Source organism: Stegostoma tigrinum, chromosome 11, assembly GCF_030684315.1.
Source record: "Stegostoma tigrinum isolate sSteTig4 chromosome 11, sSteTig4.hap1, whole genome shotgun sequence".
NCBI lineage: Eukaryota > Metazoa > Chordata > Chondrichthyes > Orectolobiformes > Stegostomatidae > Stegostoma > Stegostoma tigrinum.
The window spans coordinates 87,349,674-87,364,681 of NC_081364.1; the positions used below are offsets into that span (position 1 = coordinate 87,349,674).

The 15,008-nt window shown below is 49.5% G+C and overlaps 1 non-coding gene across 1 annotated transcript; it reads left to right on the top strand.

The window, feature by feature from the left end:
* Positions 1–654: 654 nt before the first annotated feature.
* Positions 655–769, top strand: trnal-caa (transfer RNA leucine (anticodon CAA)). Its single transcript has 2 exons — positions 655–692; positions 735–769. It is a non-coding gene; the product is annotated as a tRNA-Leu (tRNA).
* Positions 770–15,008: the final 14,239 nt, after the last annotated feature.

Below are 15,008 nucleotides of genomic sequence, written 5' to 3' on the forward strand. Positions count from 1 at the left end.
TCTCCCCCAGTTAGAAGTAACCTCATGACTGGTGCTTTACAAGACCATTGCTTTCAATACTGCGCTACAGAGCGAAGACTGTGCCCTGTAAGGTAGGGTTTCATGCATTAGAAACTGCAATGTAATAGATGGCAGGATGGTCTGTGCAGTACTAACCAAGGCAATGCGACAACTCCGTGATGGAGCTGAGGGGATCATGCACAGAAGAATGAGAGACACAATGCTGAATCAGGCAGCGACCAGGGCGATAGAGATATAAGTCTATAGATCACAATCTGCTGATTAGGATTCAGTGCCTTCACTGCCACGGGGTGTGAACATCTGAAATGGCCGGTCCATGGCGTGTTCGTGGTTAATATTTGCAACGATAACTCAGAAATATTGGCTGACCTTTAGAAGCAGAATTACGTCATAGACCAGGTCGTATCACTTCAATATATATCCCAGATCTACATCAGCATTGTCAGCTGTAATTGCCTGACGTGCAATTTCTTTAAGACAAGAACAGGGGAGGGCAGGAAAAGTCAAGGACAACGGTGGTTTGTGAGAGATGACAGTGGGCCTCATGGAGCCAGGCTCAGTGTGGGTGCTGAAGACTGTTTCTTTTCTCCTGTTTACCCTGGCATACAGATCACTCTGGAGTAACCAAAGTGTGTCAGGATGGCCGAGTGGTCTAAGGCGCCAGTCTCAAGGAATAGAGTCCTCCCACTAAAAAGCTGGGTGTTCTGGTCTCTGACTGGAGGTGTGGGTTCGAATCCCACTTCTGACAACGACAGCCCCTTTTGCACATCTCACCTCGGCTCAGTGCCCTGATGGGGTCTGCCTCTTCCTAAGCAAATTTTACTCCAGTCAGTTTTGCAGCCTGATATTAACATCATGCAATTTTGGAAGGAGGGAAGGAGTGAGGGATGGTTTCGGTGTGAGGGAGCGAGGGATGGGGAGGGGGTAAGGTACAGAGCGAAGCACAGGGTGGGAGTGATGGATGGAGAGGGAAGGAGTGAGAGAGACGGAGAATGGGCAAGAGGGAGAAAGGGAGTGAGGGGCTGGGAGGGAGTGAGGGATAGGGAGTGAATGAGGGATGTGTAGGAACCGAGGGACAGGAAGGGAGGGAGGGACACGGAGCGAGAGACAGGGACGAAGCAAAGGATATGGGAGGGAGAGGGATGGGCACAAAGAGGGAAAAGGGAATGAGCAAGGGGCAGGGAAGGGTACAGGGAGGGACAGGAAGAGGGAGCAAAAGGGATGGAGCGAGGGATGTGGATGGAAAAGTAGGAGAAGGGATAGGGAGAGAGCAAAGAACAAGGAGGGAGGGAAAGGGAGGGTGTGAGGGAAAGGGTGGGAGTGAAGGGTGAGGGGGCCAAGGAGGGACTGAACGCCAGGGAGGTAGACAGGGTTCTATGGACAGGAAGGGAGCGAGAGTCAGGGAAAGAGTGAGGAACAGGGGGGAGAGCACTTCAGGGACAGGGAGGGACAGGAAAGGGAGCAAAGACCAGGGATAGAGTGAGGGACAGGAATTGGAAGGGGCAGGTAAGGAGCGAGGGAAAGGGATAGGGGAGAGACAGGGTGTGAGCGAGGCAGCAAGGGGTGGGTAGGGAATGAGGGACCGGGAGGGATTGAGGGAGGGACAGATGAGGGGTGAAGGAGCGAGGGATGTGAAGTGAGGAAGCAAGGGTTGAGGAGTGAGGTGCAGAGAGCAATGGACAGAGATGGAGGGAGTGAGGGAGGGATGTGGAGTAGGGGGGAGGGAGCGAGGGAAGCCGAGGGAGCGAGGCAGAGGGAGGGTGCAAGGAAGCGAGGGATGCGGAGCGAGTGAGAGACAGGGACTGGGACAGACAAGGAGGGGGAGGGACAGGCAGGAAGCGAAGAACAGGTTGGAAGTGACAGGGAGGGTGTGAGGAACAGGTAGGGAGGGAGAGGTAGGGAGCGATGGACGGAGAGGTAGGAAGTGTTGGACAGTCAAGGAGGGAGCGAGGAAAAGGAAGGAGTGAGGGACAGGGAGGGAGCGAGGGACAGGAACTGGGAGTTGGGCAGGGAGGGACAGGGAGGGAGCAAGGGTCAGGGACAAGGAGGGACAGAGCGGTAGCGAAGGAAAGGGGTAAGGGAGAGACAAGGAGAGAAAAGGATGGAGTGAGGAAGTGAGGGAAAGGGAGTGTGTGAGAGACCAGGACAGAGCAATGGGGAGGGATCGAGGGACAATAAGAGGTTGAGGGAGGGACAGATGGGGAGGGAGGGAGGAGGGAACGAGGGGCGGGGAGGCAGGGGCGGGGAGTGAGGGAGAAATGGGGAGTAGAGTTGGAGGGAGCGAGGGACGCTGAGGGAGCGAGGCAGACTGAGGGAGTGAAGAAGTGAGGGATGGAAAGGGAGCTGGGGACAGGGACAGGGATGGACAAGGAGCGGGAGGGACAGGGAAGAAGCAAAGAGCCAGTAAGAATGGACAGGGAGGGTGTGAGAGACAGGCAGGGAGGAAGAGTGAGGGATCGAGGGATGGGGAGGTAGGCAGGGTTGGACGGACAGGGAGGGAGTGAGAGACAGGGGATGCGAGGGACAGGGAGGGATCGAGGGTCTGGTGTAGGGAAGGACAGAGGCTGAGCGAGGGAAATGGACGGAGAGAGGCAGGGAGGGACAGGGATGGAGTGAGGCAGCGAGAGATGGGGAAGAAGCGAGGGACTGGGAGAGAGCCAGTGACTAAAAAGGAGCGATGTGGAGGGAGGGAGGGACAGGGAGAAATTGAGGGAGGGACGGGTGTGGAGGGAGGGAGGACAGAACGAGGGACACGGAGGGAAGGACGGGGATTGAGGGAGCAAGGGACGGGGAGCGAGGGAAGGATAAGGATGGAGTGAGGGAGGGAGGAAGCAAGCAACAGCAAGGGTGCAAGGGAGGGAGGGATGGGGAGGGAGTGAGATACAGAGCGAAGGACAGGGACGAAGCAAGGGATGGGGAGGTAGGGAGTGAGGGAGGAATGCAGAGGAGAACAGGAGGGATGATGGTATCGAGGGACGGCGAGGGAGTGAGGGACAGGGAGGGTGTGAGGGAGCGAGGGACAGGGAGGGTGCGAGGGAGAGGGATGGCGACAGGGAGGAGGGAGCGAGTGACATGGACTGGGAGGGACAGGGAACAAGGGACGTGGTGGGAGTGATGGACAGGGAGGGGGCGAGGGACAGTGAGATAGCGAGGGACTGGGAGTGAGCGAGGGATGCAGTGCGAGCGAGGAATGTACAGGAACGGAGGGACAGAGGGAGAGCGAGGGAAAGGGGACAGGGAATAGGCAGCGAGGGTACAAGGCAGCAACCAAAGGGAGGGAGCGAGGCACGAGAAGAGCGCAATGGAGTGAGGGGCAGAGAGGGAGGGAGTGTGGCAGGAAGGGATGGGGATGCAGCAATGGATAGAGAGGGAGTGAGGGACCAGAAGGGAGTGACAGGGAGGGGGTGGCGGATGGGGAGGATTGAGGGAGGCGGGAGGGAACGAGTTACAGATAGGGAGAGATGGAGAGTGAGGGAGTAACGGATGGGGAATGAGGGACAGAAAGTGAGGGACAGGGAAGGACGGAGTGAGGGTGGAATGGAGCGTAGGGCAGGATGGAGGGAGGGAGTGAGGGACAGCATTGTAGCGAGGGTTGGGGAGATGTAACGGATGGGGAGGGAGGGAGTGACCGGGAGTAGGGCAAGAGGGAGGAAGGGAGCGAGGGGCAGGAGGGTGTGAGGGAGGGAGGGACGGAACGAGGGACAAGGACGGAGTGAGGGACGTGGAGCAAGCTACGTGATGAGATCAAGGGACAGGGAGCGAGGGACTGGAAGGAGCGAGGGGCCAGGAGGGAGCGATGGACAGAGAGCAACGGATGGGTCTGGGGGATGGGGTGGGAGCAAAGGATGGCGACCAAGCAATGGTGAGAGAGAGCGTTGGACTGAGTGACAGGGATTGTGGGAGCGAGCAAGCGACTGGGAGGTAGGGAGGAATTGACAGGCTGGGAGGGAGATAGAGAGCAACAGGGAGGGAGTGACAGGGAGGGTGTTCGGGAGAGACAGAGTGGCAGGGGCACGGGCTTGGGTACAGGGCCCAGGGAGCCAGAGACAGGTCTGGGGGACAGGGGAACAGGGGACAGGAGCCATGGGGTTCCAGAGATAAGTGAGGGACTTGAAGGGAGAGAAGAGGAAAATGAGGAGGGGCAGAGTGAGAGAGACAAAGAGAGAGAGAGAGAGAGAGAGAGAGAGAGAGAAAACGGGTCAGCGATAGAGGGGTAGAGACAATGAAACAGAGGCAGAGTGAGAGGTGAGAGCGAGGTGGGAGGAGAGAGACAAAGGCTACAGAGGGGAATAGGGAGAAAGGTAGAGGCGGGGAGGGGGACAGAGAGAGAGGGAAAGAGTGTGCCAGGGGATTAGGGAGAGGTGGGGTCATAGAGAAAAAAACAGAGTGGGAGATGGGGTTCACACAGGCAGAGGGTGAGAGAAGGGGTTGAGGACATTTGAGGAGGAGGAAGAGAGAGACAGGACGCAGGGAGAGAGGGAGGGAGTGGTTTGGAGAAGGTGGGTGGAAAGAGAGAAGGAAGGGAATGGAGAGAGGGATGGGGAGCACAGAGAAATGTGAGTCAGAGAGGGAGAGAGCGAGCAAGGAGGGATAGGAGAAAGCAAAAAACACAGAGATACCAGAGGTGGATGCAAGGACAGAGAGACTTAAACGAAACTCCTGAGCTCAGTCTCGAAAACCTCCCATTCCCTTGGGGCCGAGTTTGTCTCTCTCCAGCTGAGCTTCTTCAACACAAAGACAAACAGCAATATAGTTTGCTGTGCTGGTTGGCACTTTTTAATGAACGTTAATTACATTTTGAAATTATGGATACAGTCAGTGGAATGATGCCTTTTCTCTTTGGCCTGTGAGTTGACAGAAACTTTGGCATGTTTCCCTGTGACCCCCTGTGGGATAAGGTTGGATATCCAGCACGACCCTCAGACTGTTACCGTAGCGACGAGCTGCTTCATTGCTAAAACATTGAACTGAAATGAGAAAATCCTGGATGGATTGATTAATGAGTGAATTTGATTGATTGATGAATTTGGGTAAAGGGATATTTCAGCACATTCTTCAGCTGCTGCCTGAACTTAGTCTGGGTCACGGCATAAATCGCGGTGTTTGTGCAGCAACTGAGGAGCTGCAGCATGAAGCCCAATTCTCGCACAAAGGGATGTAGATACACAGAGTAGTACGCAAGCCAAAACATCCTGTCCCATACAGAATACAACATTAACATTGACCATAACAGGATGAAATTGGCCGAGATCACAAACAGTAAAATGATGGATTTTTTTCGATTTCTCATTTCTGTGTCACACTGACCGTCCCCATTGGTGTGAGCCCGGAGTCTCCTGCGGGCTCTGCTGGTCACTAAAATGTGTCTGACGGTGAAAACATTGAGCAGCAGAATCAGGAGAAATGGGAGATTCGGGGTTAGAATGTGATGGAGGAACTCGATTGTGACCCAGACACGAGAGTCATAAACGCCGATTGTACCATAACAAAACCAGGGGTTGTTCTCCAGCCAATAGTGAGTTCTGAGCATAAAAAAACAGAAAATGTTCTTTAAACAGCTCAGCACAGTCACTGTTCCCACAGCCACAGCCGCCGTTTTCTCACTGCAATATTTACTTTTCAGCTTCTGGCAACAAATGGCCACAAATCGATCAAAGGTGAAAGCGACGGTGAACCAGACAGAACAGTCAGTGGCTGCATAAAGCAGGACGGCGTGGATATTACTTACGGGGATGGACTCCACGAATTTAAACTGTTCCCGATAAACAATGGGAATGTGTCTCAATATCAGGTCAAGGATAATGACCAGTCGATCCGCCACTGCCATGGAACCCAGGTAACATCTGACACAAGGAGACAATCCACAATCTTTGTCAAGCAGCACGTGGGTCGTCACGACGTTAACTGTGAGGAAGGAAAAAATATAGAAAATAGGAACAGCCTGGAGGCACAGTAACCAGTTTGGTTGAGGACCCGGTGACATTTTCAAATGTATCTCTGATTTATTGAAACGAAAATGAAGCTGAAATAGCAAATAGCAGTGTCTCAATTTTATTTTACAAATATGCAATGTAAAACACAAGAAAATCTCCCTCCCGAAAGACACAAAGGCTAAACTATAAGAATAGATGTATCCGAGAAGATTCTCACCCACAATCACTCAAAAGCAGGCACAGGTCACTTCTTGACAGTTTGTGATACAGAGGGCGATGACGTTGACGTCCTGAAGGAATATCCCCCAGTTCCTTGAAGACAAATGGAGGTTAGAAATTTCTCTCTCTTCATCGAAATTGTCGTCAATTTTGGTTGTGAAGAAATATGAGCGCAGGGAAAATGTATTCAGTCCTTTAAATGCCAGGGTGGATTTAGAAACAGTGTTTCCTTCTCTCTGGAACTGAATCCTTTCCCTCGGGATCTAATCTGTTGTTCAATTAACTGACAGTCAATTGTTCACAAATAATGCGGGTTAAAGAATGTTCCGGGGAATGTCAGTTATGGAATGTGATGGAGTCATAAAGATTCACATCACAAAGGCCCTTCTGTCCATCGGTTTTGGTGAGACCCACTCAGCCTCACGTTGGAAATCTCTCCCCAAACTCAACACAACTGGCAAACACAAATTAAAGGCATTGCCAGATCAGCTGAAGTGGTCAATTATCTCACATTCTCAATCCACCTCACAGACCCAGCCCATACACCACAAACCCAGATGGAATGTCTGTTCAGCATGGAGCACTGTGCAGACCAGGCTAGTGTCTTGCTCAATACAACCCGGCAATCTGTCCAGAGTGGGGCACTGTGCAGGCCTCATCAGTCAAATAGATATCAGTTCAGCATGGGGAGTTGTGCAGACCACACCAGTGCATTGATCTATAAACCCGGACCAGGTATCTCTCCAGCACGGGGCTCCGTGAAGTGAACACCACTGAACTAATTTGTAAACCCAGGGCCTCTGTTCTGCAACACGACCAAATGTCCTAATGTAAACTGTATAAGTCCCGTCCGTTTTTGCGTTACCAAAAGCAATGTCTCGCATTTGTGCAAATTAAACACAGTCTGCCACCCATCAGCCCAGTGAGTGATATCCTCACCACCAAACCTGACATGTTTTGAAAGGCCCTCCCATCTCCAGAAGGCCTACAAACTCCGTCTTTATTTTCCTAAAGACCCTGAGCTTGGTTTTCCTTGCGTGGGCAGGAGGATTCCGGTTGTGGGTGGATTGCAGACCAGCCGGTGGTGAGGAGACGCATTTTTATAAGGTAAGAGTGGTTGCCATAGGAACCCGGATAGGCCCGAGCTTAGCCTGTCTCTTCATGGGGTAGGTGGAACATTCCTTTTCCCTGTCTTATTCTCGCCCCCACTGTCAACTCTTTCTCCAATGCATCGATGATATCATCGGCCCTGTTTCTCTCTCTGATATGAAATTGGAAAACTGCAAATATTTTGCATCCAATTTCCACCCTGCCCTCACTTTCACCTGGTCGACCTCCGACCCCTCCCTTCCATTTTTCAACATTTCTGTTTCCATTTCTGGGGATAGACTGGCCATAATATCCATTCCAATGCCACAGACTCCCACAGCTACCTGAACTATCCAATCTCACATCCCACTTCCTGTAAAGACTCCATCACATTCTCTGAGTTCCTCCAATTCCGTCGCATATGTTCAGATGAGGCCACCTCCGACAAGGGAGCCTCCGACTTGTCCACCTTCTTCCTCAACCGAGGATTCCCCAGCTCCGTGTGGACAGGGCGCTCAAACAGGTCCGACCCATCTCCCACACTTCTGCCCTCAATTCTTCTGTTTCCTCTCACAACAGGGATGGGGTTCCCCTTACCCTCACCGACCATCCCACCAGCATCCATATCCAGAAGATCATCAGACGCCATTTCCACCAACTTCAGCAAGATGCCACCACCAGACACAAATTCCCTCGCACTTGTTTGCCTTCTGCAGGGACCATTCCCTCCGGGATACCCTGGTCCACAATTCATTCACCCCCAACCCCGCCCCACAGCCCGACGGCCCTTGCCCTGTAACTGGCGAAGGTGCAACACCTCCAGAAATGGGGGAGGGGAAGGGGATATTGGAATGAATAAAGAGAGAGGGGGGATGCAGGTGGAAGATGTATAAAGGAATAGATTGGCAGAGAGGAGATGGACAGGTCATGGAGGTGGGGGTGGACCCAGTAAAGGAGAGTGTAGGTGGGGAGTTAGGGTGGAGGTTGGTCAGCCAAGGGAAGACGAACAGGCCAAGGAGACGGGGTGAGGCTGGTAGGTTGGAGGTGGGGGTGAGGGTTGAGGTGCGTGGAATGGATAGTTGGGAGAAAGGACAAACAGGCTAGGGAGGCGTGGACGAGCTGAGCTGGTTTTGGGGTGCAGTTGGGGGCGGAGAGATTTTGGAGCATGTGAAGTCCACATTGATACCATTGGGCCTGCAGGGTTCCCAAGTGAAATATGAGGTGCTGTTCCTGCAACCCTCAGATGGCATCATTGTGGCACTGCAGGAGGACCAAGATGGACATGTCGTCCAAAGAGTTGGGGGGAGTTGAAGTGGTTCACGACTGGAAGGTGCAGTCGTTTGTCATGAAACGAGCATAGTTGTTCTGCAAAGCGGTCTCTGAGCCTTTGCTTGGTTTCCGTGATGTTTAAGAGGCCACATCAGGAACAGGGCATACAATATACCACATGAGCAGATGTGCAGGTGAACATCTGTTTGATGTGGAAGGTTTTCTTGGGGCCTGGGATGGGGGTGAGGGGGTGTGTCTGGACAGGTGGCTTGGGGCCTGCGATGGGGGTTGGGGGTGTTTCGGGGCAGGTGTAGCACTTCCTGCAGTTGCATTAAAAATTTCTGGGGGTGATGGGACTCATGGGCAGTGTGGAGTGGACAAGGGTGCCACGGAGAGAGTGGTCTTTCCAGAAGGCACATAAGGTTGGGGAGGGAAAAATGTCTTTGGTGGTGGGGTCAGATTGCAGTTGGTGGAAGTGCTGGAGGATGATGCATTGGATCCGAGTGTTCTTGGGGTGGAATGTGAGGAGGAGGGAGATTCTACTTTTGCTGTTATTGCAGGCAAGGGGTGTGAGAGGTGACTTGTGGGAATCACGGGAGATGTGGTCGATGGGATTTTCGACCATTGTGGAGGGGTATTTGCGGCCCTTGAAAAACGAAGATGTCTGTGATGTCTGGGAGTAGAATGCTTCATCTCAGGAGCTGATGCAGCAGAGGCGAAGTATTTGGGCAAAGGGGACAGTATTTTTGCAGGAAGATGGGTGGGAAGAGTTGTGGGGGTCAGTAGGCTTGAAATGGATATCGATTTCCAGGGGGTTTCCAGAGATGGAAACAGAGAGGTCCGGGAAGGAGAGAGAGGTGTCAGTGATGATCCAGGTAAACTTAAGGTTGGGGCGGAAGGTGTTGGTGAAGAAAATGGTCTGTTCGAGCTCCTCGTGGGAGTACAGGGCAGCACCGATAAAGTCATCAATATAACGGAGGAAGATGTGGGTTACATGGCCAGCGTAGCTTCAGAAGAGGGATTTTTCCACACGCCCCACAAAGAACCAGGTATAACATGGGCCCAAGCGGGTATCCGTGGCAACCCCATTTGTCAGCAGGAAGTGGGAGGAATTGAAGGCGAAGTTGTTAAGTGTGAGGACGAGTTCAGCAAAATGGATGAGGGTGTCAGTGGAGGGGGACTGGCCAGGCTTGCGGCACAGAAAGAAGCGGAGGGCCTTTAGGCCACCTGCATGGAGATTGCAAGTATATAGGGACTGGATGTCCATAGTGGAGATAAGGATTTGAGCACCAGGGAATCGGAAGTTTTGGATGAGGTAGAGGGCGTGGGTGGTGTCACAGACATAGGTGGGGAATTCCTGAACCAAGGGGGATAAAGTTGAATCGAGATAAGTGGAGATAAGTTCATTGAGATAGGAGCAGGTGGCGACAATGGGTCAACCAGGGCAGTCAGGTTTCTGGATTTTGGGAATGAGATAGAAGCGGGCGGTGCAGGGTTGGGAAACAATGAGGTTGGAGGCTTTGGTTGCGAGGTCAGCTGAGGTGATGAGGCTGTGGATGGTCTGGGAAATGATGTTTTGTTTGTTGGGGGTGGGGTCATGATGAAGGGGGCGGAAGGAAGTTGTGTCAGAGAGCTGGTCCTGTCCTCGCCAATTTTGAGGTCAGTGTGCCATAACACAACTGCGCCTCCCTTGTCTGTGGGTTTTATGGTGAAGGTGGGTTTGGACAGGAGGGAACGGAGGGCTGCAAGCTCTGCACGGGACAGGTTGGAACGGGTGAGAGGGGTGGAGAGGCTGAGGCAATTGATGTTTCGGTGTCCATGTACACAAGTCCTTGAAAGTTGTCACCCAGGTTGACAGGGCTGTTAAGAAGGCATACAGTGTTTAAGCTTTTATTAATAGAGGGTTCAAGTTCCAGAACCAAGAGGTTATAGTGATGCTGTACAGAACTCTGGCGCGGCCGCACTTGGAGTATTGCATACAGTTCTGGTCACCGCACTATAAGAAGGATGTGGAAGCTTTGGAAAGGGTGCAGCGCAGATTTACTAGGATGTTGCCTGGTATGGAGGGAAGGTCTTACGAGGAATGGCTGAGGGACTTGAGGCTGTTTTCATTAGAGAGAAGAAGGTTGAGAGGTGACTTAATAGAAACATATAAAATAATCAGAGGGTTAGATAGGGTGGATAGGGCGAGGCTTTTTCCTAGGATGGTGATGGCGAGCACAATGGCGCATAGCTTTAAATTGAGGGTTGAAAGATATAGGACAGATGTCAGAGGTAGTTTCTTTACTTAGAGCAGTAAGGGAATGGAAAGCTTTGCCTGCAACAGTCGTAGATTCGCCAACTTTAGATACATTTAAGTCGTCATTGGATAAGCATATGGACGTACATGGAATAGTGTAGGTTAGATGGGCTTGAGATCGGTATGACAGGTCGACACAACATCGAGGGTCGAAGGGCCTGCACTGTGCTGTAATGTTCTGTGTTCTATGTATTGGCGGCAGTTGGAGATGAAGGTGTTGAGGAAGTGTAGGAGGCCTTGTGGTGGTGTCCTGGAGGAGAGGATGTGTTGGCGATGGGAGAACGGGTTAGTCGAGGGAGGGTTAAAGATAATAATCGCTAAAGCTGGAAATCATAGCCAAGCAATTAAAGATGTTAATAATTTATCTCAATGTGACAGCACATGCCCTCAACATCCTGTATTTGGGGCAAGTACCTTTCAATTGTTCAACACTGAAAAATCTTCCCTGTGTAATTCAGTAAAGTTAACCAGAATTTGATAAATCCAAACTCAGCTGAAAGCTGGCATGCAAAATGTGACCCAAAAATCTGGGCATGACTTCAGTCTTGTGTAATGAGTAGAATACCTCTGTGCCAGAGCTCGGGATTATATTCCCATCCCTGAGCCTGTGGCAACGTCACCAGCTCTGAAACAAAACTTCTGGATTCAAGTCCTTCCACTTGCAGAGGTGTGTCACAGCCTGCCAGAACAGGTTGATGAGCAAATACACAGGAGAGTAATGTAACAGATTCAGGGGCCATTGCATTATGGTAGTAGTGTCTCCATCTTTGGGCCCAAAGGTCAAGATTCAAATCCCACAGATGTATTTCATAAAATATCTCAACAAGTTAGATAAACGATTTTCTTTCCTCGAATTGTGACTTGACCGAGAAGGAAGTGGTATCAGTGTTGAATTTCTGAATTCATGCCCGGGATAACAGAAAGCACAGCCATTCGTGTTGATTGGAGTAAAATGTGCACCTTACATATGTTTATAAAATCATGATGGGCATGGAGAGGGTGAATAGTCAGGGTCTTTTTTCCCCAGAGTACGGGGAGTCAAAAATTAGAAGGTACAGGTTTAAGGTGCAAGGGGAGAGATTTTAAAAACATATGAATGAACTGCCAGATGAAATGTTGGAAGCTTGTGAAAACACCACTTTAAAGGTATGTGGATGGATATATGGATTGGAAGGGTCCAGAAGAATATAGGCCAAATGCTGACAAATGGGACTAGATTAATTTCGGATACCTGGTCAGCATGGACATGTTGGACCAAAGGGATTATTCCCATACTGTCCATCTTTATGATTCATTCATGCAGCTGATCAATATCTCTTTGTGATCTTGGATAACCTTCCCTGTCAACAGTTCAAATAATCTCAGTGGCATCCTTAAACTTGATACCCATGCCTTCTACAATTTTCATCTAAATCATTTATTTAAATGACAAACAAAAGTAAATCCACCACCGATCCCTGTGGATCACTGCTAAATCACAGGCTTACAGTCAAAAGAAGAATCCTCCATGACTACCCTGTCTCCTGGCGTGCGCACACACACACACACACACACACACACACACACACACACACACACACACACACACACACACACACACACACTTTGATAAGTTCTGATGAAAATGCAGATCAACGGTTATGGTGAGAAGGCAAGAGAATTGTTTTGAGAAGCATGTCAAGCATAATCGAACTGCAGAGTAGACTTGATGGGCCAAATGGCAAATCTACTCCAACTTCTCAAGCTATCTGGTCTGAAGGTATCGGGAATATGTTCCCAAAATGGCTGAGATTGATAAATAATTTACTGAACTGAGTCAATCGGAATGTGGAGTAGGTTTGAGGTAATGAATGACCTACATCTGCTCCTATTTGTTGTGCTCTTTAAAGAGGAGGTAACCTGCTGTGAGGTTAACACACTTTAAGGAGTCTCCTAATTAAGATTGAGATACGAATGTATTTTTCTCTTTAATATTTTGCTGTCTGTGGAGTTCCCATCCCCGGGGAACAGTGAAGACTGGGTTACTGAAGATATTGAAGGCAGAGCTCAACTGAACTTTAATGGACAGGAGCGTCCATTACAGGGATTACACAGGAAAGGGGTGTTCAGACACAAACAGATGAGTCATAATCTTTCTAAACTGAGCAGCAGGCCAGAGTGTCTGAACGGCCAACTGCAGTTCCTATCCTGTGTGTTGTTCTCTCAGTCCACCCCTCGAAGTTGTTACAAAAGGAAAGTAAGTCCCAATTCAAACAGTCCTGGTTGTTATACCGAGATAGGAGATCATTCTTCTTCCCTCCGGAGTTACACAGGACTTGAATAAAGTATTCAGGCATGGAGTCAGAGATAGAGATATACAGCATGCAAACAGACCCTTCGGCCCAACTCGTCCATGCCATCCAGTCATCCTAAATAAATCAAGGCCCATTTGCCAGCATTTGGCCCATAACTTTCCATAACCTTCCTAAATATATACTCACCCTGATGCCATTTAAATATAATTGTACCAGCCTCCACCACTTCCTCTGGCAGCTCATTCCATAAACACACCACCGTCTGCATGAAAATGTTGCCCCTTAAGTCCCTTTTAAACCTTTCTCCTCTCTCTTTAGAGCTGTGCCCTCTTGTTTTGGACTCCCCCAACCCGGGGAAAAGACCTTGGCTCTTTACACATCTGTGCCCCTTCTAACTTTACAAACGTCTGTAAGGTCACTCCTCAAAGTAATTTTATTTTATTTTATTGTGCACCAATTGTGGCAATTTTTCCACACAGCACCGACAGCCAAAAATGAAATTAATCATTAAGATTATTTGCACTTGTGTTTGTAAAGAGACAAAAGTAAACCAGGCTTGTCGGAAAACTCCCCTCCTCCTCAATACATTTCCGGGGGAAATTGAGCACTTGATTGAGATGGCAGACTAGATTTATCACAGATTCTGAAAGGCAGCATTTTTGACGTGCAATATTCTACTCAAATGTCAGTCCAGATTCTGTGCTTGTCTTTTAAACGCTCCAGGATCGGAATCATTGACAGTACAACCTCTGCCTGATGATCTGACGACAAATAGCCCTCACGGTGTATTGCTGAGCTCAGAAACACCTCAACAACCAGCTGCACACCACAGGAGAGGCCCTGCAACCTTTCTAGGCTGCTACACAGTGAGCCCAGGTTAGCTAACAGGAAATGCAGATTCGAGATAATAATTTATTTTCAGGTTGGAAAGCTGCAACTAGTGGAATTCCTCAGGGATCATTGTGAGGTCATGAGCAGTTGACACTCTAGATTAATGATTTGGACAAAGGTCTGAAAAGGTTGGTGCTGAATTTCCACGCACACCAGTGTAGTCATCCAATAAAATGTCAAGTGGAGGCAGATCATGTACAATGGGGTACAGACAGGGGATGTTAGTGAGCAAACTTTCAGCAATGCAAATAAATCAGTACAATGTTATGGGATGTTTGTGTTTTGGGAAAAAGGATAAAACGACAGTAGATTATTTAACTCGGGGGAGAACGCAGAGCTCGGTACTGCAGAGGGATTTGTGTGTCCTGGTACATAAATCATACGAAGTCTGTCTGAAGATATCGCAAATGATTTGGAAATTAAATGGAATAGTTCTGTTTCTTGCAAAGGGTGCTGGGTATGATCTTCGGCAAGTTTCCCTGCTTCTGTAGAGGACAATGCTGAGATTCCACCTGGTGCACTATCTGTAGTTATGGTTCCCTCAACTGAACAAAAAAAAGTGGCCATTGAAACTTTTCAGAGCTGGTTCTCTCTATACTGACCTGTGATGAAGGCATTACGTTTCTGGACGATTAACAGTTTCGGCCTGAGAACGAGAAATGCTCTTGACCATATAAGATCCGGAGGAGAGTGTAAATGATGAAAACCTGAGAGATATTTGCTCTTGTATGAAAGAATAAAACTGGGAAAATAAAGTAAAAACAAAAAAAAAAGGTTCTGAGGAAGGTTCACTTGGCCTGAAACATTAATTCTAATTTCTCTTCATAGATGCTGCCAGGCTGCTGAGCTTTTCCAGTAATTTCTGTATTTCTTTCGGAATAAAACAGATTCATTTTAACATAGATATTGTGAAGATATTAAACATGTTATTTTTAAATTATGCAGGCACATATAAACATATCTTTAAGACAAGTGGGGCCATTTGTTGTTAAG